Source organism: Mobula birostris, chromosome 16, assembly GCF_030028105.1.
Source record: "Mobula birostris isolate sMobBir1 chromosome 16, sMobBir1.hap1, whole genome shotgun sequence".
Classification (NCBI taxonomy): Eukaryota; Metazoa; Chordata; class Chondrichthyes; order Myliobatiformes; family Myliobatidae; genus Mobula; species Mobula birostris.
Genome location: NC_092385.1, coordinates 37,909,540 through 37,937,439, shown reverse-complemented (window position 1 = coordinate 37,937,439; position 27,900 = coordinate 37,909,540). Strand labels below are relative to the sequence as shown.

The 27,900-nt window shown below is 39.2% G+C and overlaps 1 protein-coding gene across 11 annotated transcripts in view; it reads left to right on the top strand.

Annotated features, from left to right (window-relative positions):
- The window catches only part of foxp1b (forkhead box P1b), a 559,907-nt gene that overhangs the window by 319,836 nt on the left and 212,171 nt on the right, over positions 1–27,900 (top strand). Inside the window, exon 1 of one of the 11 annotated variants that reach the window (XM_072280579.1) lies at positions 19,570–19,588. The exons of the other annotated variants lie outside the window; for them this stretch is intronic. The gene's annotated coding sequence lies outside the window, so the exon portion shown is untranslated. Of the gene's footprint in view, positions 1–19,569; positions 19,589–27,900 lie in introns of those variants that run through there. 11 annotated transcript variants of the gene reach the window in all.

Genomic DNA, 27,900 nt, shown 5'->3' with positions numbered 1-27,900 from the left:
ATTTATAAAGATATGGTAGCGGATTAATCATTGCATATTTAGGGAGTTTGACCACCAAGAATGATGGGAGTGAGTCAGTATATGTACAGAGCAGCTGGCCAGAAGAATTTTTCAAGGTTATTAGGGAAGGTCTTTAAGACCAATAATTTGAAGCCTAGTTTCCCCTTCAACAGAGTAGGTGAAGAAGCCTCACCCCTTAACAAATGCAGAAGCAGACCACTGTGTTTTAATTGATGCCTACTTTTATGAATGACCACGTCAAGAAATTTTGATTGTGATGTCAAAATATGTCATCCTTGCTGTTTCTGCGTATCAAGTGCAAGTACGTCTCAGAACAGAATTCAGAAATTGCATGATCCACACAAAGAATACAACTCAAGTTTCAAATTGAATTTTTGTGTTGGGTACGGAAGAGTTGTGCTATCTGAAACAATTTATGATTCACTGTTTTTCAAAGTAGACTAGGATGGGACATTTACTTTAAAGGAATACTCTAGAATAAATATTATAGATGCTTCTTTTGGTTTTCTTTATTGACATGGTTGATAAACTTTCATTGTGACTCACTAACCCAGAAAGTAGACCTCAATATCTTCATGAGGTTAAATAATCAGTCTTTGTAGACCAGTTGTAAAACTACATTATTACTAAGAGAAGCACATGTGGTCACAGGTGTTAGTACAGGTGTAATGTGTCTTTATTATCATAACAAATCTAGGAACAATGTTTAAAACCTTGGGCATTAACTTATTTGATCAATTTGTATTTGAAAATATTCAGCAAAAGGAAAGGATTGTCTAAAGATAAATTTTCAAAGTGTCTTTCAAAATTTTCAAAAATCTTTGAATCTTTGAATGGTTTTGTATGCTCTTCTGTGACTTGAGATCTATTTATAGATCCTCTGAAAATTTTTTTTATTTAAAATATTTGACCATAACAATTTCGAATAGGATTAGAACAGCCCCTTGAACTTGATGCATCATTCAATAAGATCATGGATGATGAACCTTTCCTAACATTTACTTGCATGCACTCTTCCCAGTACTCTAAATCTCTCGGCTTTGAATATATTTAAATATTCAGCCTCCACAGTTTGAGGTAAGGAATTCCAAAGACTAGTGTTGCTATGAGAAAGAATATTCCTCCTTAACTCAGTTTTAAATGCGTGCAATCTTATTTTGTTACAGTGCCTCCAGATGGTTACATGATACTCCATGAGGGAAAACGGCCACCTTACAACCTTAATACATTTCAGTATAGTGTAGTCATCTCTTGTTCTTCTGAGTACAAACACAACCTGCTCAGCTGTTCATTTGACAGCCCTTTCATACTCAGGTTCATGAACTGTCTCCAATAATAATAGCTTTCCTTAAATTAGGGTGTTAAAACTGTTCACAACATTCTAGATGTCTCATTTATGCCTTGTACAATTTCAGTAATATTTCCTTAAACTTGTACTTCAGTTTGCTTGTAATAAAATTCAGCATTCCATTAGTTTTCCTGATTATTTTCTGCACCTGTTTACTATCTTTCTATTTCATGTACGAAAGCTCCCAAATCCCTTCTGTGTTCCAAATACTCTGCTTTTTCATCTTTCTTTCCAAAGTCACCAACTTCACCTATTTCTACTTTGCCTTCTGTTTGTTAACTTTGCCCATTTATATAACTCGTATCCTCCTCTCAGTTTGCTTTTCCACCAACCTTTGTATCTGTAAATGTTGCCACAGTACGTTTTGTTCCTTTCTCTAAATCATGAATTTTTATTAGTCAACATCCGCAGTCCAGACAGTGATCCTTGTGGCACCCCACTGGTTACAGATCAGCAACCTGGTAATGACCCTTTTTCTGTACGCATTGCTTTTGTTTGCTTGCAAACATTCTATCATGCAAACATATTACCTCTATTACCATGATCTTGTATCTTGTGAAGTACTCTTTCATCTGATGCTTTGTTAAGTATCTTCTGCAAATCCAAATTTATTGCATCTTTTGGTTCTCTCAATACTATGGCTGACACTTTATTTATCTATTTACTTATTTAGCGATACAGCATGGAGTAGGCCCTTTGAGCCATACCTCCTTAAGAAATTCATAATACTCAGATTGTCAGACATGATAGCCCCTTTGTGAAGTTATGCTGACCCCGCTTCATCAGATTACAACCTTCCAAATGTTCAGCTGTTACCACCTCAATAATAAAACTGTATATTTTATTCCGATAATAGACACCTATAGTTTGTTTAAAAACGCAAATGAAGGAAATCTGCAGATGCTGGAATTTCAAGCAACGCACGTAAAAATTGCTGGTGAACGTAGCAGACCAGGCAGCATTTATAGGAAGAGGTATAGTCGACATTTCGGGCCGAGACCCTTTGTCAGGACTAACTGAAAGAAGAGATAGTAAAAGATTTGAAAGTTGGAGGGGGAGGGGGAGATCCAAAATGATAGGAGAAGGCAGGAGGGTGAGGGATGGAACTAAGAGCTGGAAAGTTGATTGGCAAAAGGGATATGAGAGGATCATGGGACGGGAGGCCCAGGGAGAAAGAAAGGGGGAGGGGGGAAGCCCAGATGATGGGCAAGGAGTATAGTGAGAGGGACAGAGGGAGAAAAAGGAGAGAGAGAGGGGGGGGGGAAAAATAATAAAAATTAAATAACGGATGGAGTACAAAGGGGAGGTGGGGCATTAACGGGAAGTTAGAGAAGTCAATGTAGCCTCCAACCTGATGGCATGAACATTGACTTCTCTAACTCCCCCGTTAATGCCCCACCTTCCCTTCATACCCCATCCATTATTTATTTATCTTTTATTATTATATATTTTTTCTCTCTCTCTCCTTTTTCTCCCTCTGTCCTCACTATACTCCTTGCTCATCCTCTGAGCTTCCCCCCACCCTTCCTTTCTCCCTAGGCCTCCCGTCCCATGATCCTCTCATATCCCTTTTGCCAATCAACTTTCCAGCTCTTGGCTCCATCCCTTCCCCCTCCCACTTTCAAATCTCTTATTATCGCTTCTTTCATTTAGTCCTGGCGAAGGGTCTCGGCCCGAAGCGTCGACTGTACCTCTTCCTAGAGATGCTGCCTGGCCTGCTGTGTTCACCAGCAACTTTTATGTGTGTTGCACCTATAGTTTGTGTCTTTTTTATTTCTTATTCTTTCTGAATTGCATCCTTTCCAACTGCTGTATCTAGAGCTCACAGTTTTAGCTATCTGAATTGAGTCTGCCTGGTCCTTTACTTTTGCAAAGAAAACAACCTTGGTTAATCCAGTCTTATAGCTAAAATTTTCAATTTCAGGCATTGTTCCTGTATATGACCTCTACATGCTCTCTGATGTAATGTGATGATCAAAACTGTGTCACAGTAGTCATGTTCTTGTGTACAATTCCAGCACATCTTTACTTTTATATTCTACCCCTCAGCCAATGAGAACAAACATCCTGTATGCTTTTTAAGCACTTCATTGTGACCTGTCCCATTGCCTTTAAGGACATATGAATGTGTTCCAAGGTCCCCCTCTGTTCTTCCAAACCTCTTAGTATCCTCCCATTTACTACTTCTACCTCCCAAATGCAAATTAAATTTCATTTGCCAAGTTTCTGCCCAATTTACCAATCCATATTAAATTTTCCATCTCACTGTCCACTACGCAACCAGTTTTATACGTAAGTGTTCTCCACTTTTAAATCTAAATCATTAATGTGTAAAACAAATACTGAATCTCATTTTTAAAAAAGTGCAAAAAACATCCTTCCAGTTGCACACATACTCATCGGTCATTATTGATATGTTTAGTAACTCCAAAACAAAAATAATTGAATGGAAAACAAGAAAATTGGGAATGCAAGTGGAACTTGGTCTTTACTTTTAAATGAGGTGCACATGTCTGTCATGTTGTCATTTGTCATTCACGTGCTTTTACGTATAACCCATAATGAAGTACTCAAATAGAGCAGAATGCCTAATCAAACAATATATTTACAATATTACTCAAATTATTGAAATATTAACTAGACAACAATTACCTTTTGCAGTTTTCATGTGTGCACTGACAAAATCCAACTTCTCACCCAATCCCTCCATTATCCAGATGGTTTGTCTTACTTTCAGATTTGGGAATACTCAAGCCACTATCTTAATATTACTTGGGTTGTTTAGTTCCTAGTAATATTCACACTATACAAGTACTTCACAATGTCTGCCTCTAGCAAGTAGCTAAACACATAGCCTGGCCATTCAGCAATATTATAATTATGGGGCCTGTTGTGTTTTGTATCTTCAAAACATAGAATTAATTGGAAGAAAAATGAGGAGCTGAGAGATGCGAGTCTAACTTTGTTTTTTTACTTTAAGGGAGTTGTGCCTATTTCAGATGGTGGTGCCATAACGTATGCAATTCACGTATTTTTACATATAACCTGTAATGTATTATTTAAACAAAGCATGTTTAATTAATAACGTTTACAAAATTATTCAAATACTACAGAAATATTAAATACACAACACTCTTCCCTGCTTAGGTGTAAACACCAACTCAATAGAGAACGCATTACAACTATGTACACTGTATAATACAACTACTATAGAATCATCTACAGCATAGTATATTTTAGATTGTCCCATTCAGGCTTAAAGATTTCATTGCTGTGGAGGATATTTTACTCTTGTGGAACAAAGTCTTTCTTGACAAGGGGATCACTCTGCTTGGCAGTTGAGACTTGTGGCTGTGAAAATAATTTCAGGTTCTGGGCCTCCTTTGTTGTGGTTGTGGGAGGTGACTCTGAAACTGCAAGAAGTGGCTGTGACACCTCTGGATATGGATACTTTTCTTCTTTTCTCAGCTTTGATCTCTGGATCTACCTCTATCCCTTTTTCTTTATCACTTTCTTTTACATGCCTTTCTCTTGATGACATTCTTTCTATCACCTTTCTTTTTTTTGAACTACTTTTCTCTCTTTTTCTTCTCTCCAGGATGTGCATTGTTCACCGGAAAATTTTATTAATCCTTCTGTTGTTCCCTTTACAATCTGATCTGTCCTTTTGTTTTCCTCATCCACAACATCATCTGATGAATCCTCTGTTTTGTTATCTCCATTGACTCCTTTCCTTTTGGTCTTCCATTCATCTAGCTGGACTTTGGTTTTTGCATCTGCTTTTACAAGCAGCTTTTTGTCTCCCACTTGAAGTTTATGTAATAACCTTAATTCACTAAAGCAAATTCCAGTTCTTTATAGTCACAAAAGCCAAATGCTTGCAATGGTGGCATGCAAATGGTGGCTAGATCTCCAGTGATGGTGTCATTGTCTCAGCCAATCACACCTCCACAATGCCCTCCTGTTTTTTACCACATACAAGCCCAAAGTGGCTTGTTGATTATTGTATTTCACTGTTAACATTTGTCATTTCCACAGGAGCTACCTTTTCTCCAGTATAAGTTCTCAGTTGGATAACTGCAGGCTTCAGTTTAGTACCTTTTGAAATGCCATTCAAACTCATTTTGTGGAATGACTGAAACAGCAGAGCCAGTGTCCAATTCTATTTTAATTAATTTGCAGTTCACTTCTGGTTTAAGTCATACTGTTTGCCTATGTTATTTTTCACATTGTAAATCTCAGTCCTGTGTCACTCTTATCATGATCAGATTTTTTTGTCTATAGAATGCAGGTTAGTACTCTGTTTGAAACGGCAGCTTATGTTTTTCTCTTCACAGTGTAGTCCATTTATTTTTGTCTGCCCAAAATATTCTTTGTATGTGTCCTACTTTGTTGCATTTACTGCAAGTTTAACCATTAAACCTGCATTGATCTGGTGTATGTGAGCTCCTGCTACAGCAGTAAAATTTGTTAGGCCAGGCCAGTTTGGGTTTAGACATTGCAATTTTGTTCTCACTCATTTTCATTCCTGACTGCAACATAATTGCATCTCTGCTGTTTCTATTGATACAGGTATTTCAAGTTCTCTTTTCAATGTGAGCTTGAATGCTTTCTTGTAAGATTCCAGAAACTAAATGATTTCTCAGTGTGTCATTAAGCCCATCATTGAACTGACAATGCTCAGACAATTTTTTTCAATTCAGCCACATACGCTGAAATGGACTCTCCTACCTTTTGATTCTGTTTATGAAATGTAAACTGTTCTGCAATCAAAAATGTTTTCAGCTCAAAATGTTCCTACAATATTAGTAATACTCATTTCTGCTGGTTTGGTTGAAGCACTTAAAGTTCAAAGCAATTTGTAAGCCTTTAAATCCAATGCATTCAGCAAAATTGGCACACACTTCTCATTGGCTATTTCATTTGCTTTACAATACTGCTCAATCTTTTCTGCATATAAAATCAAGTTATCTGTTGCGTGTAATCGAATGCATCAATCTTTCCAATGTAGCCAGCCATTTCTGTTCTTTTCTTTAATGATTATTATCTCCTGGCACTCACTGTTTATGAAGCTGTGAATACTTCTGTTTTCTGCCTTTTTTATAAAAAAAAAACTCTACTACATTTTCCCTTCCGCAAATCATGTCTGCACTTCAGCGGGTAGATAGTCGTCTCGGTTTCATTTAAAACTTGCTCGCTGCCACCATTATGTTTTGTAACTCCAGAAATTAAAAAGTAATTGAAAGGAAATCGAGGGAGCTTTGAGATAACTCGTGTATGCTCATTTTTACTTTAAGCGAGGCACGCACATATCACTGGTAGCATCATCACGTATGCAAATTATTTATTTTTACATATAAACCATAATGAATTATTTAGTCAAACAAAGCATGCGTAATCAACAATATATTTACAAGATTATTTAAATATTACAGAAATATTAAATACACAACAGGGCCCCTATTCATCAAAGTCCTAGGGTTAACCCTTGCTCAGAAATGTATCAAGATCGGTCATATATATATTGTGCTTCAGATGTGTAGGCTAGAAGTCTATCTTGTCTGAGCCCCCCCATCTCTATCTTTCCAACCTCCACTTAAGCCCTTCCATTAACTAAAGGGAAGTATGGAATACATTAAGTTGAATGTAGCTTCCACATTGCTCAAGAACTCGAGACCATCTGTCAAATTTTGTCCTGTTGATTAGCACCCAATATTTGATCCACTATTTTATACAATTATTGCTGCTTCACCGCAGGGGCTGAATTGTTTATCATTACAAAATCCACCCTCCCTCATCTGTATAAATGTTAATTCTAGCTATGATTATGCTATACTGTCCTAGCTAATCAATCATACTTGTTTTCTTCTCTCTACCCTTAAAGAACATCCAGCATTCTTCTGATTTATTTAGTAGCCATTCTGCTTCAACATTGTGCTTGCTTACTTAGGTTGTTTTAGCAACACCTTAATATTGTCATTTTTATTTCCAAATCCATGCCTTCATTCCCTGCCATCTCTATCATTTCCCCAGCCCTGCACCCCTTTGAGGTAACTGCCAAGTTCCTGTTCTGTACTCTTGACCTTCCTGAATTTTATGATTGCTGGCTGTGTTTTTAAGTTCTCTGACTGTAGTTCTGGAAATATCCATCTCATTCCTTAAAGCCTTCCACTGAACAAGCTATTGCCATCTACCTTTATGACCCAGTGTCAGATTTTGCTTGATACTGAAATATCTTGGGACAATTTTCTGTGCTAAAAGTACTAAGGTATAAGTTGTTATACAGTAAATTGTCTTTTCCACTAACATCTCTGGCTCTTTTTCATATGAAGATCTGAGGAAGCAAATAGGATATTAATTAATTTATATTTCTATCAATGAAAGCCATTATGAAATTAATTTCTGGTAACGTTCAGAATCCAGAAATCAATTTTGCAGCTTCTTTTTCTCCTCCTTTCCTAGTTCCTGACTTTGCAGTAGTTAATGCAGTAATCTATTTCCCAAAAATCTTCTGTTTTTACTTTGAACGTATGATTCATCTGAAATTAAATGGTTAATTTTTAAATCATATTTCTAGTTACCACCTAAGAATAAAACAGTTGTATCCTTCATAGTGATTGAGCACTAAGGGCTTTGTACTTTGTGAGTGACATCATTCAATAACTGAATGGAGGTTGCTACATAAAAAGATTCCAATGTACTGGATATATTTTACTACACAGGCAATTTAGCATAAAACACAATCTCCATTCAGTATACTCAGAACCAGGAAGTTGCTTTTAAAAAAGGCTCCTAAAAGCCAATGATGTCATACATAATATGTTTATCCTGAATATTTTAAATTTAAAGGCAAAAGCAGAAAAACAGTTTCCATAAATTTATGTTGTGGAATTTGGATTATATATTGAAAGTACAAATAGATTGCAAGTTAATCCTATTGCACCATATTTTGTGATATTGATAAATATCTGTACTATTTTATTTATCTTTGAGAGAATTGTTTACTTCAATTACTGAATTTTTGAACTTGCAACATGTTGTGCAACTAAATTTTCCTGTTATTCACTTACTCACTTTAAAGTGTAGATTGCATATAAAAGGATAATTTACGCAGTGTAGTAAAACACGGCTTACTGGTTACATGCAGTATAAATAGTAATCGCTAAATGATGCTGATTTCCCCCCTCCCTTTGCTTATTACAGAGGCAGATTTTTTCCATCATTAATGAAGGTAATTTGTTGTGGTTGAGGGATTACAATTCAACAGAATTAATTCAGCATTCCCACTCCAAGATTTAAACACATCTTGGACTTTTTCACAGGTTGCTGTTAGTGGATGGTGTTACTCTCGCATAGCAGCTAATGGACTTGAACCACCGCCTGTCATTTATTGTTACCTAAGTGTGTAGGTCCTTTGCCCTTGATGGTGTCTGTGCTTTCCTAACAGAGCAAGTGTGTTTAGTACCGCATTACATATACATGATATATTTTAAATATACTTTAGTAAGTATCAAAGTGACTTTTATGCAGTATAGTCAGCTAATTCTATTAAAAGCTGAAAGTAGAATTGTTGAAGGAGATGCCACTTTTTAACTCTTTCAAATTAAACTTGGTATCTTATTTTTATGCTGTTTCTTTTTGTGGCAACTATAAATAATAGCAGTTTGATTGCTCGGATAATGAACAATATAAAAAATATAAAAAGCAAAAAATCAGAAAGGCATTTCATATGTTTTTGGTTTTCACACTATTTTCATGAACAAATGACCAGTGAAGCTATTTCCAAATTAAAGACCTTTTTTAAATCTGCTATGATCTGTAAAATTTCTGACATTGTTGAAATAAGATGCTTTCCCATTCTCAATTAACTTAAAGCAGGGGTGTTAAAGATGAAGAAAGCCAGTGCTGATGATTGCGAGTACATGAAAATGCAATATCTTAATGGTACATATTTTCATGTGGCAGCTCTGTTGCCTTTCATTTTGCAGCTAATATGTCTATTCTTATGAGTCATTTACTTCTTTAATTACCTTTTGGAACCGAGGCATCGTAATGTATTAATGCGGATGATTTTTACAGCCAGTTTATCATACAATGCCCCTGAAGTTGAAAGATATAATTGACTTGGAAGAGCAGCTCATGAATGAAACAATATTTAGTTGATGGTTTCCTTATAGTCTTGGATGGAGTTTAACAAATATATATGAGACTAAGAGGTAATGCAGTCAATTAAGAAAAAAACGCAGAAAGAGGGTCCCAAATAAATTAACACAACAGGACTTCCTTTATGCATCATCTTATTTTTAACTAAGTAATATATTCATTAATGTTTTACAAATTTAGCATTGTGTGTTCTATGATGCTCTTAGCCTTGCAGTGCAGTTTTTGATGTACAATAAATATAAGAATAATATTGTAGCCAAGAAAATTAGCAGTAATGATATTTTCATTAAAATCTTATTAACTAGACTCAACTAGACTTTGTCACATTATACAAAAATGTTGTGTATTTAATAAGCAGATATTATCTTATATCTTAACATTTTTTACAAACCATATTTAAATTCAAAGCATGTTTAAAATAAATCACGAGGGCTAATAAATACTATGCACTCTTTTAAAGGGTTAGCTGTCATGCTCTTGACTGTATATAGTGTAATTTAACTAACATATTGGAAATTCTCTTGCCATGTGTTCTTAAGATAGTGGTGAGCAAGATTAGGATATCCAAACAAAGTGTGGGTCTCCTGTAAACTGAACCTGTCAACTAGACATAGCTTTGCTGACCTACCAAGTGTTCAGGTCAGTATCTGGTACCAGGCACTAGCTTCATTTACAGCTTACAGGAGGACCATTGAAGGGGAAGATATTTATGTGACTTAGCTGGATTTCTTTTTGTTCATGTAGAAATAACTATTGCGTAAAAATTCCTCAAGTACATATTTTCCCACAATGTAATTTTGAAATTTAGGAAGCACAATATTTTGTAATAAATAGAGGTATAATTCACTCAGACAGTAAAATTTTAATCTTTTGTGTTGTATTGCTTCCTTGCATTTCTAGTCTTATTTCTTAATGCAACAGAAGAAAATGTGAAGAATAATTTACTACAGTAAATATAACAATTTGTCAGTATAGTAAATGGCTGCTTATATGCACAGATAGTCAGATATTTTCCACATCCAACCCTAATATTGCCACTACCTCCTAGTGTCTATCCATCCTGTTATTCTCCCCAACCACATACTTTTCCTTAATAGTTTTTTTATTATGTGTTGAAATGTGCTGCTACCATAAAACAACAGATTTCATGACATTGCTTAGTGACATTAAACCTTATTCTGATTCACTCATTTGGTAGATCTGATCTTCCCCTGAGAGGACAGGTTTAGGGGTCTTGCCTTTTTTGTTGCTTTTTGCAGAGCTCCTACAGTCACGAGTACAGGGCTGACTAAATGGAACTGCTAGCTTTTGCCCATCATTTTGGTATGTTTGTATTGTAGCATTCAACCTCTTATTAGTCATTTGCTGTCCTAGCATTTTTAAAACTTTGCTTAATTTGATTATTGAAAGCTGAGAGTGTTGATCAATGTTTTTGAGATTAAGACAGTATTAGTTTTGTTATGTGACAGTGTATATGAAAAATGTCCTTACTAGATTTGTATGGATTACTATCTGCATATTCTGGGTTTAAGCCGTAATCTTCAAGCAAAATAGGATAGAATTCTTCGTCTAAATACCAGGTAAATACTCTTAACTACTGAAAAAGTGTGAAACCACAAAGAAAGTCCCACAGTTAACCTTGACATTTCGGACACTGTCTGCCAGGGAGCAAAACCATAGTTTCACAAAGGCCTACATTGAGAGGTCACTTATTAGTGATGCTTTTGCTGGCTGTCTAAAAGCTAGGCTTGCCTGTCTGTTAAACTCCAACCACTGTGTAAACATTCTTCTGTTGCTCCTGGTTTCCACAATGGCCTAAGGGATCAGGTTTCACCTGCCTGCACATCTTCAAGCAATTATATCAATTAGTTTGAAGTCATTTTTCACATTTGAGGTCTACAGTGGTATTCAAGATGGGTGGAAAATTCAAAAAGACATTTAATTCATACAACTGAATATTTAAACCACTTTTGACATTTTACAGACACAAATAGTTGCTTCATATGTTCTTTTAAAATATTTATTTCAGTTGAATTAAACAACATTACTGTGATATTTGAATGCAAAATTATGATCAGCATGAGAAAGCAGGTTCCAAGGGGAATGAACTTTTTTTGTCTTTTTCGCCATAACTGAGAGAAAATATCTCTTCCACTCTATTTCACAGAATTCCTTGCTTTAGTATAATTTGATATTACTTCTGATATTAGACATACTGCTGAATATAGCTTTTCTCACATTATTTATGCATTAAATTAAAGGATTTCATAGTAAACATGATTTGTATTGGAGTACAGTACTGCATTTTTTAAAATCTCTTTTAATAAGTATTTTAAAATAAATTTTGCATTAAAATACATTTTGCATCCCAGCACATGTTAATTTTTATTATATTCACCTTTTAAATGATTGTTCTAGGGAAATGTACATAAAAAGTTCTACTAATATCAATTGAATAACTAACCAGATTTTTTTTCTGCTTGTCACTTTGCTGTCCTTTCTATAATTACTATAAACTTAATTTTGACCATCCCTGATTTAACAGAGGACTTCAGTCTGATTTCCCAAGAGGCTTTGTAAGAAAACGCCGTAGGCTAAATTATGAATTGGAATTTTTAGGCTCCTTAACCCAATACATTTGTTTCCAGGTTATGTTAAATCATTACTGTCTTAGCAAAATGGCCAACAGTTAAATGCAGCTACATCTATTTGGATCAGTATCAATCTGTATTGCCTCAGAGGATGCTTTATGTCTTACAACCCAGATCTAGCATTGTGTGTTATCCAGTTGAATTATTGAGAGGTAGTTGTTGAATTGCTAAAGAAAATTTTTTATCAAAGTGTATTAGTGTCACCATATACAAATTTGAGATTCATTTACTTGCGGGCATGCACAATCAATCCAAGAACCACAGTAAAATCAATGAAAGACTGCACCCAACAGGACACACTGTTTCAAGAGGTCGAGAATTAGTTAAGATCTTGATGAGGATTACATTTGTCTTTACAAATGACAGCAAGGCAGAATTCTTGAATGCAGAAGTTCCAGATTTGTTGATCACTTAATTTCCTGTGCAACTCAGTGGGTGAATGGTTCATGGATCACCTGTGCATAATTACTAATTTTTTCCAATGCTTAATTAGTGTTGAATAGTTTTAGGATGGGCCTGATGGAAGACAAAGATGGAGACTTGGCATATCTACCTATCATGATCTTACCTGCTGTCAATAGTCATCATGGCCCACAGGTCTGACTGCGTTTACAGTTGCAAATCTTCGTCAGTGTTCAGAGCCTTGCCATTTTGGATATGGACTTGCTTTAAGATAGTTTAATCTTCTGCAGGCAAACCAGATAATACTAGCTGTAAGGCCATCAGGAATTATCCTCTCTGAGTTTGGCTTTGTTCCAGTTTAAGGTGGTGCTGCCGAACACATGCGACAGCTTTCTGATGTTCAAACAGCTAAGAACTCAGACTAAAAACATCACTAAAAATACCCCTTCTGAGATAAATTCTGTTAAATTAACACCCTGAACAGTGAAGGGCCAAGTGATGTCGAGGGGAGTTCGGGCGATGAGCCCAGATGGTCTGTTGTAGAATCCTTGCAGATGGAGTTCCGATGCCTGTACAACTGGCCTGGGTGTGACATTAGATCACTGGGCACTGAAAGGAGAAGGCAGGGCCTGGGCAGAGAAGTTCCGATGCCTGAACAACTGGCCTGGGTGCAAGGTTGGATCGCTGTGAGCGCCAAGCTGATTTGAAGAGCTTGAGAGTGGCAACAAAACCTGGGCCTGGAGCAAGTCACTGGGTGGCATGATCTAGACCCAGTACCTGGGTCCTAGTGCGAGGCAGGATACTCTGTTTAGACAATTTAAGCACTGGCCCAGTTTGGAGGTGAGGGCCAAATTCACTCACTCTCCGCGACCTTCACTCCTCTCCCAGGGTGTTGGAGCCTTTCGTTGTTCCATTGTTTGATCAATTTAAGTATCACCCTAGATAGACTGAAAAGACAGGGTGACAGCCTCCAGGGAGAGAGCTGATTTCACTTGTGCACCGCAATAGTCACCACCATAGTACTGAGGCTATGAAGACTACCCCGCCTGCTGTGTACTGTGCCCACGAATACAACGAATTGATAAGCGAGGCTTTGGGCCTACACCAGGTTGCCCCAGGGTTTGGATCTGAAGATTCTGTTTTGGTTCAGAATGCTGTTGTTCGCTTCAATTGTTTGCATGATTTATGTATTTTTTTCGTTCTCTTGCACGTCGAATGTTGATCTTTATTGTTATTTATTTCTTTTTCTCTTTAATTGGGTTCATTTGGATTTCCTGCTTTGTGGCTACCTGTGAGCAAGCAAATTACAAGGTTGTATAACTTATGCATTCTTTGAATAATATATGTACTTGAATCTTGTCAGAGACTTGAGCAAAATCACTTGGCCCTTTGTCACTGTTTGGGGGACGTGTTAGAAGGTGTTGAGGAGAAGATTGCTCATCCAATCTCAAAGCTGAAGTATGTTTTATTTCAATGGTACATAATTACATAGCAAGCAATTATGTAACATACTATAGAAAAATAAAAACAATTAACTGGCCAACCATTAAACATTATTTAATTAAAGACTATTGAGGCATCTTAATAGGGTGAATATAAAGGAAGTATTCTCTTTTCACCTCTGCTTGCTTAAGAACCTAGAACCAAGGGTCACTGTTTAAAATAAAGGTTTGAGACAAATGAACAAATATTTTTCTCTCTGTTAGTTGTGATTTTTAGGCACTCTCTTTCTCAAAGGGTTGTTGAGACAGAGTCTGACTATTTTAAGAAAGATGTTTGGATCCTTGATAAAGCTTTGTGGTCAAAGTTTACCACTTTGGCAAGAATGCAGATTTGAAGTTACAATTGGATCATTTTTGATCTTATTTATGACAGAGCAGGGTCCAGGGACCAAGTTGTCTATTCCTTTTTCTAATTTATTTGTCTATATGTAGTCTCATAAATATTTTAAATGTAGTCTGCAGTGAATATTTTAAATTAATGTTTAAATTTATGGTTCATGAAATCTTTAAAATTATTTAAAATTTGCTAAGACATGAAACATGAAGTTGGATTCAGTAGATAACTAACCTAGTAATCTAGCCTTGGATCGAGATGTTTAACAGAGCCCATGTCTTACACCCTCTCCGATTAAACATTGTCCAACTTATTAATGTCTTTCTTATCCCCTCTTCACCTGGCTCTACCTACCACTACACTGCTGCCCTTTGTACTGCTATATATTGGCAACACTAAATTACCATATACTGTTATTTCATAGTAATACACACAAAATACTGGAGGAACTCGGTAAGTCAGGTAGCATCTATGGGAATAAATCAACAGTCGACGTTTCAGGCTGAGGCCCTTCATCAGAACTGGAATAGAAGGAGGAAGGTGCTAAATAAAGAAGCTGGGGGAGGGGAAAGTGGACAAGCTGGAAGGTGACAGGTGAAGCCAAGTGGTTGGGGGAGAGGGCGATAAAGTAAAAATCTGGGAGGTTATAATTGGAAAAGGCAAAAGACTGGGGAACAAGGAATCTGATAGAAAAGAAGAGTGGACCATGGGAGAAAGCAAAGGAGGAGGGGTACCAGGAGGAGGTGAAAGGCAGGTGAGGAAAACAGGAGGGAGGTCAGTATGAGCAACAGAAGAAAAGGGAAGGGAGAAAATGAAAAAAAAATGACCAGAAAGAGAAATCCATATTCATTCCATCAGGTTGAAGTCTACCTAGACAGAATATAAGGTGTTACTCCTCCAACCTGTGAATGGCATTGTTGTGGTAGGAGAGGAGGCCATGGATGAATATGTTAGAATGGAAATGGAGATGAGAATTAAAATGGTTGGCCACATCTTCAAAGGGACCCTACCACCAAATACATCTTTCCTCCCCCATTCTCCGCCTTCCGTGGGGATTGCTCACTCCGTGATACCCTTATCCATTTGTTCTTCCCCACTAATCTATTGCCTGTCTCCCTGAAAGCAATAGAAGTGCTACACTTGTCCACTCACCTCCATTCAGAGCCCAAACAGTCCTTCCAGGCAAGGTAGCACTTCAGCTGTGAATCTTTTGGAGTTGTCTCTTGTATCTGTGCTCTTGATGTGGCCTCTGTATTCGTGAGACCTGATGTAAGTTGGGTAGCCATTTTGTTGAACACCTCCGTTCCATTTGCATAAAGCAGAATTTCCCAGTGATCAACGATTTTAATTCCTGTCCTCGTTCCAACATGTCTATTGGTCCATGGCTTTCTAGTCTCCAACCTGATGGCATGAACATCGATTTATCCTTCCGGTAATCATTTTTTTCCTCTCCCCCACCCCCCTTTCCATTTCTTCTGCTCACTTCCGTCTTCTCGTCACCAACCTGTCACCCCCTCCAGGTGTCCGTCCTCCCCTTTCTCCCATGGTTCACTGTCCTCTCCTATCAGACTCATTCTTCTCCAGCCCTTTGCCTTTTTTAAATCATCTTCTTACTTCACCCTCCCTCCCCACCCAATTATCTTCACCTATCACTACCTTGCCTGTCCTCCTTTCTCACCCACCCTTATTCTGGCATCTCCCACCTTCCTTTATAGTTCTGATGAAGGGGCTTGGCCCAAAACATCGATTGTTGATTCATTTCCATCTATGCTGTCTGACATGCTGAGTTCCTCCAGTGTTTTATGTGTGTTTGTCTGGATTTCCAGCAGCTGCAGAATCTCTTCTGCTATGAAGTCCAATCTTCTGTCCTTGGACTCACCTTACACCACACGCTGTCGGAGCAGTGCTGCCAGGATAATCAAGGGCATGACCCACCCAGCCAACACGGTTTTCATCCCTCTTCCCTCCGGGAGAAGGCTCAGGAGCTTGAAGACTCGTACGGCCAGATTTGGGAACAGCTTCTTTCCAACTGTGATAAGATTGCTGAACGGATCCTGACCCAGATCTGGGCCGTGCCCTCCAAATATCCGGACCTGCCTCTCGGTTTTTTTGCACTACCTTACTTTCCATTTTTCTATTTTATATTTATGATTTTATAATTTAAATTTTTAATTTTTACTATTTTTAATATTTAATATTTGTAATCCAGGGAGTGGGAAGCGCAGAATCAAATATCACTGTGATGATTGTACGTCCTAGTATCAACCGTTTAGCGACTATAAAGTATAAAGTATCCCACCATCTGGTATCCAATAGGTGCTCTTACATTGCTTCCAGATTTTTCCAGTATTTCTTTTAATGAGACATCTTGCCGTCTGTGATATCCATTGGTGATAATTTTCTATAATAATTAGAAGTTACTTAGGCTGCCAGTCAGGACAGTCCACTTGATATGTGCCATATATTTGCAGTTGTGTCAATAAGTACCATAAGTAGAGGAGATATCGCACAGCACAAGGAAACTGCCTCATTTGTTTTTGCAAAAATTGGGATTAGGTTGAAAAAGTGAATTGTGATTTAAAAACAGCTCAGTTGGTGCTTCGTTGCATCGCATTGTTAACTTACATATAGACGTGCTTTAATAGGTTATGTTTGGTTGTGTTAATGCAACTGATGCAGATTTTGTAAAAAGTTGTTTTGAAGTGGAAGATTTCAGTGCTTTTTTAAATTATTTAAAATATAAAAAATGTAATTCAAGGTTTTTTTTACATGTTCCTGTCATCTTTCCATTCTCTACTTTCATGTGCCCTTACATTTCTTCTTGCACCAGGCACCTGACAAAATCTGATAAGTAGCTAGTTAACTCTCTCCACTCACTTTTTGATTACCTATTTTAGTAGATGAGCATATAGATTTCATCCATTTCCTGCACATGCACTGTCACCATCCTCACCCCCACCACACTTCCATTCACTCCACCCAATGTATCATCATTGACTATTTCCACCAGCTCCACCATGATCCCACCACAAATCACACCTTCTTCTCTACCCCCTCTTCTAGTTTCTCCGGGGAGCACTCCATTCATTGCTCCTTGGTACATGGAACCCACCTCTCCCACCTTCCCCATCCCTGACTCTTTACCACCTCCCTCAGCACTAACTAGTGATACAACCACCCCTTCCAAGTGAGGCAGAGGTTCAACTGCACCTCTACCAACCTCCTCTCCATTGCACAAACGGTGGGGCAACCACTTGCAGAGCACCAGCGTTCTCTGTGCTGTAACCATCTCAAGCTTCCAGTTGTGCATCATCTGAAGTCTTCTTCCCACTTCTACACCAATCTGCATGCTTTGACATTCTCCACTGCTATGGAGAGGCTTAACGCTAATGGGAAGAACATCTTGTGTTCCACTTAGATAATGTACAGTCGTATGATATGAACATTGCATTTTCCAGTTTCAGTAATCCACACTCCCAGTGCACTCCTGCTGACCTGGTTCCATCTGCCAATCTCTTCTCCCTACTGGTTCCACCTGTCACCTGCCAATTAATGTCATGTCCCATCCTTCCTTCGTACTCCTGATCAGGGTCCCACTAACACATTCGCCAGCACCTTTTCCTTCAACTGATGCTGTCTGACCAACTGTGTTCTTGCAGCTTTGTGTTTCTTGTTGGAAAATGAGCATCTGTTTTATTTTGGCATTCCTGTAAACACCTTTTTCCTCTGCTACCTTTTAATCATTGGTCTGTTAAAACATTATCCCCACAAGAAGGATGGGTAGTAAAAGAGTAACATGATTTGGACCACGTAAATGTAGTTGAATTTTTCAGGGATATGTTCAGATCTAGAGCTGTGCATTTTCATGATCATTATCAGGGCTGCTTAGATAATACAATGCAGATGAACAACTAAATTATCAGTGCCTCACTTGCAGGATATGCAAATCCATTGGCCTTCAATAAAAACAAGCACATTGACAAAATTGACAAACATCTCTACATTGCAAACAACATCTGCCCACAAGTATTTTTAGTTTGAATTATTCTATCAGCTGCAGTTTGAACAAGTGGTTTTTGGTGAGTTACTGCTTTTTAGTGCCTACTTTGACAATGAATGTTGCTACTCAATTATTAGAAATATAGTGATACATACCCTGATGTATTAAAAGTCATGAAGACTATATACATGTTAACTTTTGAATGCCAGGTATATTTTAATATCCAGGTAATTCTAACATTGTATTTGGGTAAATATTTAGAGGACATAATAAGCAGCTTGTTTTTCGTTGTGTTTAACACACACCTGTGAACTCCTCATGCATCAAAATAAGAGCCTACAATGGAAGCAAGTTACAATCTTAGCTGAATTTTTTTCTCATGTATGAAGACCACCTCATTCTAATGGTCAAAATTTACCCTGCTTTTGCCTTTTTACCGTACTTTTATAAAGCTGAGGCTTTATAAGGCATTTGTCAGACCACACTTGGAATATGTTGAGTGTTTTGGGGCCCCTTATCTAAGAAAGGATGTACTGGCATTGAAGAGGGGCCAGAGAAGGTTGATGAGAATGATCCTGGGAATGAAAGAGTTAACATATGAGGAGCATTTGATGACTCTGGGCCTGTACTCGCTGGAGTTTAGAAGAATGGGGATCTCATTGAAACCTATTAAATATTCCAAGGCCTAGATTGGGCACGAAAAGGATGTTTCCTATCAGTGTTTGTCCATCATCAATGTCGATGAGGACCTTGACACCATAATGATGGTGTCGAGACTAGCGCGTGATTTGGATTTAAGTGAGGGAGAGTTGTGCAGCGTCAGCCTACTCTCTCTTCCCAATTCCCATCTGGATCCAGTGGCAAGACAGAGTCGAGACGGCTGGAGATGGGATTAGGTGCAGTGAATAACCAGGACGTCTTCTGTGTCTAGGCCTGCTCTACACGTTCCACGACGCTTGCAGAGACCGCCTTCTTGACCGTTGGACCTTCTATTGGTCTCGTCTGCTCAATCTGCCGGAGTCTGTCTTCACATGCTGGGATAGACAACTCCCTATCTCACCAAGGATTTGAGACCCGTCGGCTACCCTCACCTGGTTTAGTCGGCTTGTCGAACCGTTGCCCGGGGTGTGGCCACTGTTGCATGCAAACAGCTACGGGGAGCCACAGGTGAGAGCTGAGTGCTAGGTGGGGACCAAAGGTGGTCTAACCGTCTTGAAAAGGATGCGACTTGTTCCCCCACCAGAGGTGCTATCCCTCCCTGACACCCCATACACCCCAGTGTTTCCTATAGTGGGGTAATCTAGGACCAAGGGGGTAGAGCCACAGAATACAAGCACATCCCGCACATCCCTTTAGAACAGAAATGAGGAGGAACTTATTTAGCCATAGATTAGTGAATCTGTGAAATTCATTACCAAGGACTTGAAATTCCAGCATCTGCAGATTTCCTCGTGTTTGCATTACCAAGGACGGCTGTGGAGGCCAAGTCATTGGATATATTTAAAGCAGAGGTTGATTAGTACGGGTGTCAAACGTTACAGGGAGAAGAATGGGGACGAGAGGGATAATAAATCGGTCATGATGGAATGGCTGAGCAGACTCAATGGACTGACTGAATGGCCTAATTCTCTTCTTATGTCTTATGCTCTAAGAGGAATATTTCCCTTGCAATGTCTTAGCGATTCAATGCACTGTGTTCACTATAACAGATACATAAGCACCACAGTGTTACCGGTGTTAGACCTTAATTTGTTAAAAATTAAATGATGTAATGACAAAAAAAATCTGAAAGAGGTGTGGCAGCATTTTCATTCCTGATTATTGTGTGCATAGTTCTTTTAAACTGAGAACAGTGTTAAATAGCAGGAAAGAGTACGTGAGTAAGTAAATCATGATGAACCTTGATCATGATTTGGTCACAGCTGAGTCCACTTCTGGGCATCACCTTTAGAAAAGTTGTGAAGGCTTTAGAGTAGGTGCAAAAGATATTTACCAAAGTATTTTTGATTTAATTATGTGAATATTCTGGAGAAGCTGGAGCAGGGAGAAAATGTTTTAAAGGTGTTTCAGTTCCTGAAGTGTTTATGCAGCAGAAATCGGAGCTGTTGTGGTAGATGAATGGGTCAAGCGTGATGACAAACATTGCACAAAAGTGATGTAAAGATATTTTTACAAAGAGAATGGTTAGATGTGTAATAGACTGCTTGGAATAGCAGATTCAATTCTAATAGTGTAATAGAGTCATAGAATACTACAGTACAGAATCAGGCCCATCTACTCCGTGCTGAACTATTGTTTTACCTAGTTCCATTGACCTGCACCTGGACCAAAGCCCTCCATACCACTTCCATCCATGTACCTACCCATATTTCTTTTAAAAGTTGAAGTCGAACCCACATCCACGACTTCTGCTGGCAGCTCATTTCACATTCTCACCACTCTCTTGAGTGAAGAAGTTCTGCATCGTGTTCCTCTTTAAACATTTCACTTTTCGCCCTTAACACATGACCTCATAGTTTTAGCCTTGCCCAACCTCAGTGGAAAAAGCCTGCTTGCATTTACCCAATCTACCCCTCATAACTTTACATACCTCAATCAAATCTCCCATCTGTCTTCTACACTCTATTGAATAAGGTCCAAACTTATTCAGTAGTTCTCTATAACTCAGGTCATCAAGTCCTGGCAACATCCTTGAAAACTTTCTCTGTACTCTTTCAACCTTATTGACATCTTTCCTGTAGGTCAGTGACCAAAACTGCACATAATACTCCCAAATTAGGCCTCACCAACGTCTTATGCAACTTCAACATAACATCCCAACTCCTTCACTCAGAACTTTGATTTATGAAGGCCAATGTACCAAAAGCTTTCTATATGATCCTATCTACGTGTGACACTATTTTCAAGGAACTATGGATCTGTATTCCCATGAAGTCAATGTCTAATCGTGTTTACTACCTCATCTTAAGTGCAAGTGACTGAACCTTCTTGACCATTCTCCCATGCGGGAACTTGTCAAGTGCCTTGGTAAAGTCCATGTAGACAATATCTATTGCCTTGACTTCATCAACTTTCCTGGTAACTTCCTTTAAAGACTATAAGATTGTTTCAACATGACCTAGCATGCACAAAACCATGGAGACTATGCCTAATCAGTCCCTGCCAATCCAATACTTACATATCCAGTCCCTTGGAATACCTTTCAATAATTTATTCACTACCAATGTCAGGCTCATTGGCCTATAATGTCATAGTTTTTTAGAGAGCCTTTCTTAAACAATGGAACAGCATTAGCGATTCTCTTGTCTTCTGGCACTTCACCCACAAGGTGAGCCCTAGCTTTTTGCAATAGCCTCCCATAGGGTACACAGGGAACACCTTGTCAGGCCTTGAGGATTTTTCCATCCTAACTTTCCTCAGTACAGCAAGCACCTCCTCCTCTGTAATCTGTATGTGTTCCATGACCTCGCTGCTGCTTTGCCTCACTTCTATAGACTCCAAGTCTGTCTCCTGATTAATTGCGGATGTGAAAATCCATTTAAGATCTCCCCCATCTCTCTTCGCTCCACGCATTCTGTAGCTGACCACTCTGATGTTCCAGAGGACTAATTCTGTCTCTTGCTATCCTCTTGCTCTTAATATATCTGTAGAATTTCTTGGAATTCTCCTTCATCTTGTCTGCTAGAGCAACCTCATGCCTTCTTTTAGCCTCCCAAAGTGCTGTCTTGAATTTCTTATATTCTCAAGTACCTAATATGCTCCTTCCTGCCTATACCTGTGATGTGTTTCCTCCCCCTTCTTAACTAGGACCTTGAAATCTAAGGTTCCCTAAAGCTGTAATCCTTGCCTTTTATTCTGACAGGAACACGTTATCTCTGTAGTCTCAAAATTTCACTTTGAGCTTCGTAAGTGTCTGAAAGGAAATAATTTTGCATTGCTATGAGGTGAAGATTATGAAAATGAACCAGCTGGATTGCTCTTGTGTAGCAAAAAGATATGAGGGTTACTTATTGTTTACATAGGATGTAGTGAACAGTTGGAACGAGCTGTCTGAGTAGGTGGCGGGGCCATACAATTACAGTATTTAAAAGACATGTGGACCCTTAGTTGGAGAGGAAAGAAATAGTGGAATATTTGTGCGAAAATGGAATTACCATAGATGGGTATCGTGTTTGGCATGGTTGCGGTGGGGCAGAAGAACCTGTTTCTGCACTGCAAGCTTCCATTATTCTGTGAAAACCAGTATAGACTCAATGTCATGACAGTTCTACGATTCTGTGACAGCAAGCATACATTTGTATATGGTTAATTACAAAGTGAAACTAGTATCTGCTGAATTGGAAATAAAGAAATTCCTGGGGGGGGGGGGAAGTCATTTCCTGTTTATTTAAATCAGGACTGTGTGGAAACCTTCCACTTGGAGAATGACAATAATTTTTACAACAGTTAGAAATTTGACATAATCAGAATATCTTGGACTCAGGCGCAGTAATGTGGTCCCAGTACACATGAATAATGTTACTCTCTATCCTGTGATTAATGTTTGTTTTTGCATTATGATGGTGGATCCCACTTATGAAACTATGACTGCCTGTTATTATTATTATTATGAGTGCTAATGTAACATTTGGTTGGCTTATTTTGTTTATTATAATTTCTATTGAATGTGCACTGATCGATAATGGATCTAAATTATTGATTATCCATCCAGTAATACAGAGATGGTTGTCTTTCTGTATTAGCTATATTAACTTTATAGTTTGTTATGTGCCCATCTGAAATAATGGCATCATGTGCATTGTTATTCCTTAATGATGTCCTTTAATAAATATCTGCTCCTCTGCAATGATTTTACTGATTCAGATATAAATTATTTCAAAGTATGTGTGTAAGTTCTAATAAACTGGTTAGGACCTTCATGCCTCAACACCCGGTTCTGTAATGTTCAAGTGGCTATTGTAGGCTTTTATTATGAATATGAAGGATGCATTGGTAATAAACCAGGTTCCAACTACTGTGAATAAGCTGCAGTCAGGCATTCTCATAGTTAAAAATATAAACTACCTTATGAACCATGTTGCTAGGCCGCTATCCTTACATTTGATCTCTCATTATAGTCACCCCTCCAGCTCTCCTCCAATCAATTACATATTCTCTTTCTGTGTAGAGTGGCAGAGAGAGGGCCCTTGTCTCTATTAAATCTTCCAGGTTTGAGCACTGGAATGTTGCAGTAGTAGACCCCCCCCCAAATAAAGCATGTTTTGAACTGCAATAGAGAATTTGAATCCATCCCATTTTGACTGAGTTCAACCAGCACCTTTAAACTAACAAAACATGTCAAGACATTTAACAAAGTGTTCCTCTTGCATTTTGTGTGTGTTACTCGGGATTTCCAGCATCTGGAGAATCTCTTGTGTTTATTGTCTGTAATATGCTTGCCTTCCCAAGTTTAATGTGGTTACATCATCTTTCTTTAGATGTTCTTTTGTAAACATTCTTGACGATGCTTAAAATTAAAGAGGAACCAATACATGGCTACAGAGCTGGTAGACATGGTTGTTTAACGCTGCTCTCACTTTGCTTTCGCCTTGTGTTTTGAAAGTTTCTAAACATCCCAATTATGTACATGTTGGTATTGAGAAGTACTTTATCACCACGATGAGCTCTGGAATTACATGATGGAAATGTTGCAGTGAAGTGCAGGAAATTGGAATTAGCTTGGCAGAGTTCTGCTGCAGTGCTGAATTTGGAGCAGAGTGAGTCCAGCTATGATCCGTGATTGATTGTAAGTTATTCCTTTGTACAAACTGGACATAAGAAGATAAACAGGGAATCTAAGTTTAAAGTACAAAGTAAATTGATCATCAAATACACCTACGACACCATATACGACCCTGAGGTTCAATTTCTTGCAGGCATACTCAGTAAATTCAATAACCATAATGGAATTAATAAAAGTCCACACCAACAGTGTGCAAAAGACAGCAAACTGTGCAAATGCAAAAAGAAAAAGAGATAATAATTATTATAAATAAATAAGCAATAAATATTGAGAACACAAGATAAAGAATCCTTGAAGGTGAGTCCATATGTTGTGGGAATAGTTCAACGATGGGGAAGGTGAAGGGAAGTTGTCCCCTCTAGTTCAACGGCCTGATGGTTGAGGGGTAATAACTGTTCCTGAACCTGGTGGTGTGAGTTCTAAGGTTCCTGTACCACTTTCCTGATGGCAACAGCAGGAACAGAGCATGACCTCGGTGATGGGAGTCCATAAGACCATAAGACAAAGGAGCAGGAGTCGGCCATCGGCCCATCGAGTCTGCTCCGCCATTTTGTCATGAGCTGATCCATTCTCTCATTTAGTCCCACTCCCCTGCCTTCTCACCATAACCTTTGATGCCCTGGCTACTCAGATAACCTATCAATCTCTACCTTAAATATGCCCAATGACTTGGCCTCCACTGCTGCCCGTGGCAACAAATTCCATAGATTCACCACCCTATGACTAAAAAAATTTCTTCGCATTTCTGTTCTGAATGGGCGCCCTTCAATCCTTAAGTCATGCCCTTTCGTACTAGACTCCCCCATCATGGGAAACAACTTTGCCACATCCACTCTGTCCATGCCTTTCAACATTTGAAATGTTTCTATGCGATCACCCCTCATTCTTCTAAACTCCAAGGAATACAGTCCAAGAGCGGACAAACGTTCCTCATATGTTAACCCTCTCATTCCCAGAATCATTCTAGTGAATCTTCTCTGTACCCTCTCCAACGTCAGCACATTCTTTCTTAAATAAGGAGACCAAAACTGCTCACAGTACTCCAAGTGAGGTCTCACCAGCACCTTATAGGGCCTCAACATCACATCCCTGTTCCTATACTCTATTCCTCTAGAAATGAATGCCAACATTGCATTCGCCTTCTTCACTACTGACTCAACCTGGAGTTTAACTTTAAGGGTATCCTGTATGAGGACTCCCAGGTCCCGTTGCATCTCCGAACTTTGAATTCTTTCCCCATTTAAATAATAGTCTGCCCATTTATTTTTTCTGCCAAGGTGCATAACCATACACTTTCCAACATTGTACTTCATTTGCCACTTCTCCACCCATTCTTCCAATCCATCCAAGTCTCTCTGCAGACTCTCCGTTTCCTCAGCACTACCAGCCCCTCCACCTATCTTCATATCGTCAGCAAACTTAGCCACAAAGCCATCTATTCCATAATCCAAATCGTTGATGTACAAAGTAAAAAGAAGCGGCCCCAACACGGACCCCTGTGGAACACCACTGGTAACCGGCAGCCAACCAGAATAAGATCCTTTTATTCCCACTCTCGGTTTCCTGCCAATCAGCCAACACTCTATCCACGTATGTAACCTTGCCGTAATTCCATGGGCTCTTATCTTGTTATGTAGCTTCATGTGTGGCACCTTGTCAAAGGCCTTCTGAAAATCCAAATATACAACATCCACTGCATCTCCCTTGTCTAGCCTACTGGTAATTTCCTCAAAAAATTGTAATAGGTTTGTCAGGCAGGATTTTCCTTTAAGGAATCCATGCTGAGTTCTGCCTATCTTGTCATATGCCGCCAGGTACTCTGTAACCTCATCCTTGACAATTGACTCCAATAACTTCCCAACCACCAATGTCAAGCTAACAGGTCTATAATTTCCTTTTTGCTTCCTTGCCCCCTTCTTAAAGAGTCCTTGTGATGGAGGCTGCTTCCTTACAACAGCGCTCCATGTGCTCCATATAGATGTGCTCAATGGTAAGGAGGAGGATTTAGCTTTGATGGACTGGGCCATAAGCACTACCTTAGGTAGGATTTTTGTTCAGGATTATTGTGGTTTCTGTACCAGCCAGCCAATATACTCTCCACCTGGCTTCTTTAGAAATTTGTCCAAGTTTTAGATAGATCAAGGCACGACTGCGCAGGCATGTGGACATGAGCGAGTTAGACCAGTGGGAAGAATTTTAAAAGAACACAGCTTTATAGAATGGGAGTCTGAGGAGCGGGCGACGGAGTAGGGGATATCAGAGTAAGAGGGCTTTGGCAATAATCGGTCAAAGCAAGGTAAGTTACGTATGAAGAATAGAAACAGGAAGTATGTCTGTGAGGCCGGTGTTCTGTATTGGGTGTCAGATGTGGGATGTCTGGGAGACTCCCAGCCTCCCAGACAGGCACATCTGCGCCAGGTGCATCGAGCTGCAGCTCCAAAGGGACCGGGTTAGGGTACTGGAGATGTGGCTCAGTGACCTTCGTCTGGTCAGGGAAAGTGAGGAGGTGATAGAGAGGAGCTATTGGCAAGTCGTTACACTGGGGCCTGGGGAGACAGATAAGTGGATAACAGTCAGGAGAGGGAAGGATAAGAGTCAGATACTAGAGAGTACCCTTGTGGCTGTCCCCCTTAACAATAAGTATTCCTGTTTGAGTACTGTTGTGTGGGGGGCGGTGTACGACCTACCTGGGAGAAGCAACAGTGGTCGCGCCTCTGGCACAGTCTGACCCTGTAGCTCAGAAGGGTAGGGAAAGGATGGCAGCAGTGATAGGGGACTCTACAGTTAGGTGGGCAGACAGGTGATTCTGTGGATGCAGTAAGGAAACACGGATGGTAGTTTGCCTCCCAGATGCAGGGTCCGGGATGTTTCTGATCACGTCCACAATATCCTGAAATGGGAAGGTGAACAGTCAGAGGTCGTGGTTCATATTGATACCAACGGCATAGGGTAGAAAAGGGAGGAGGTCCTGAAAACAGGCTACCGGGAGTTAGGAAAGAAGCTGAGAAGCAGGACCTCAAAGGTAGTAATCTCAGGATTGCTGCCTGTGCCACGTGACAGTGAGTATAGGAATAGTGAGGTGGAGGATAAATGCCTGGCTGAGGGATTGGAGCCGGGGGTAGGGATTCAGATTTCTGGATCATTGGGACCTCTTTGGGGGCAGGCGTGACCTGAACAAATAGGATATGATGCATTTGAATCGGAGGGGAACCAATATGCTGGCAGGGAGATTAGCTAAGGCTATTGGAGAGAGTTTAAACTAGAATTACTGAAGGGTGGGAACCAAACTGAAGAGACAGAGGAAGGGGCAGTTGGCTCACAAATAGAGAAAGCTTTTAGGCAGTGTGAGAGGGAGGACAGATAGAGAAGAGATGCACTCAGGTTGATGGTTTGAGATGTGTCTATTTTAATGCAAGGAGTATCATGAACAAAGCAGATATGTTTAGAGCATGGATCAGTACTTGGAGCTATGATGTTGTGGCCAGTACAGAGATTTGGATGGCTCAGGGGCAGGAATGGCTACTTAAGAGTGCCAGGCTTTAGATGTTTCAGAAAGGACCAGGAAGAAGGCAAAAGAAGTGGGGGCGTGGCACTGCTGATCAAAGATAGTGTCACTGCTGCAGGAACGAGCCTGATTGAATTTTTTTGAGGATGTGACTAAACACATTGATGAAGGTAGAGCAGTAGATGTAGTGTA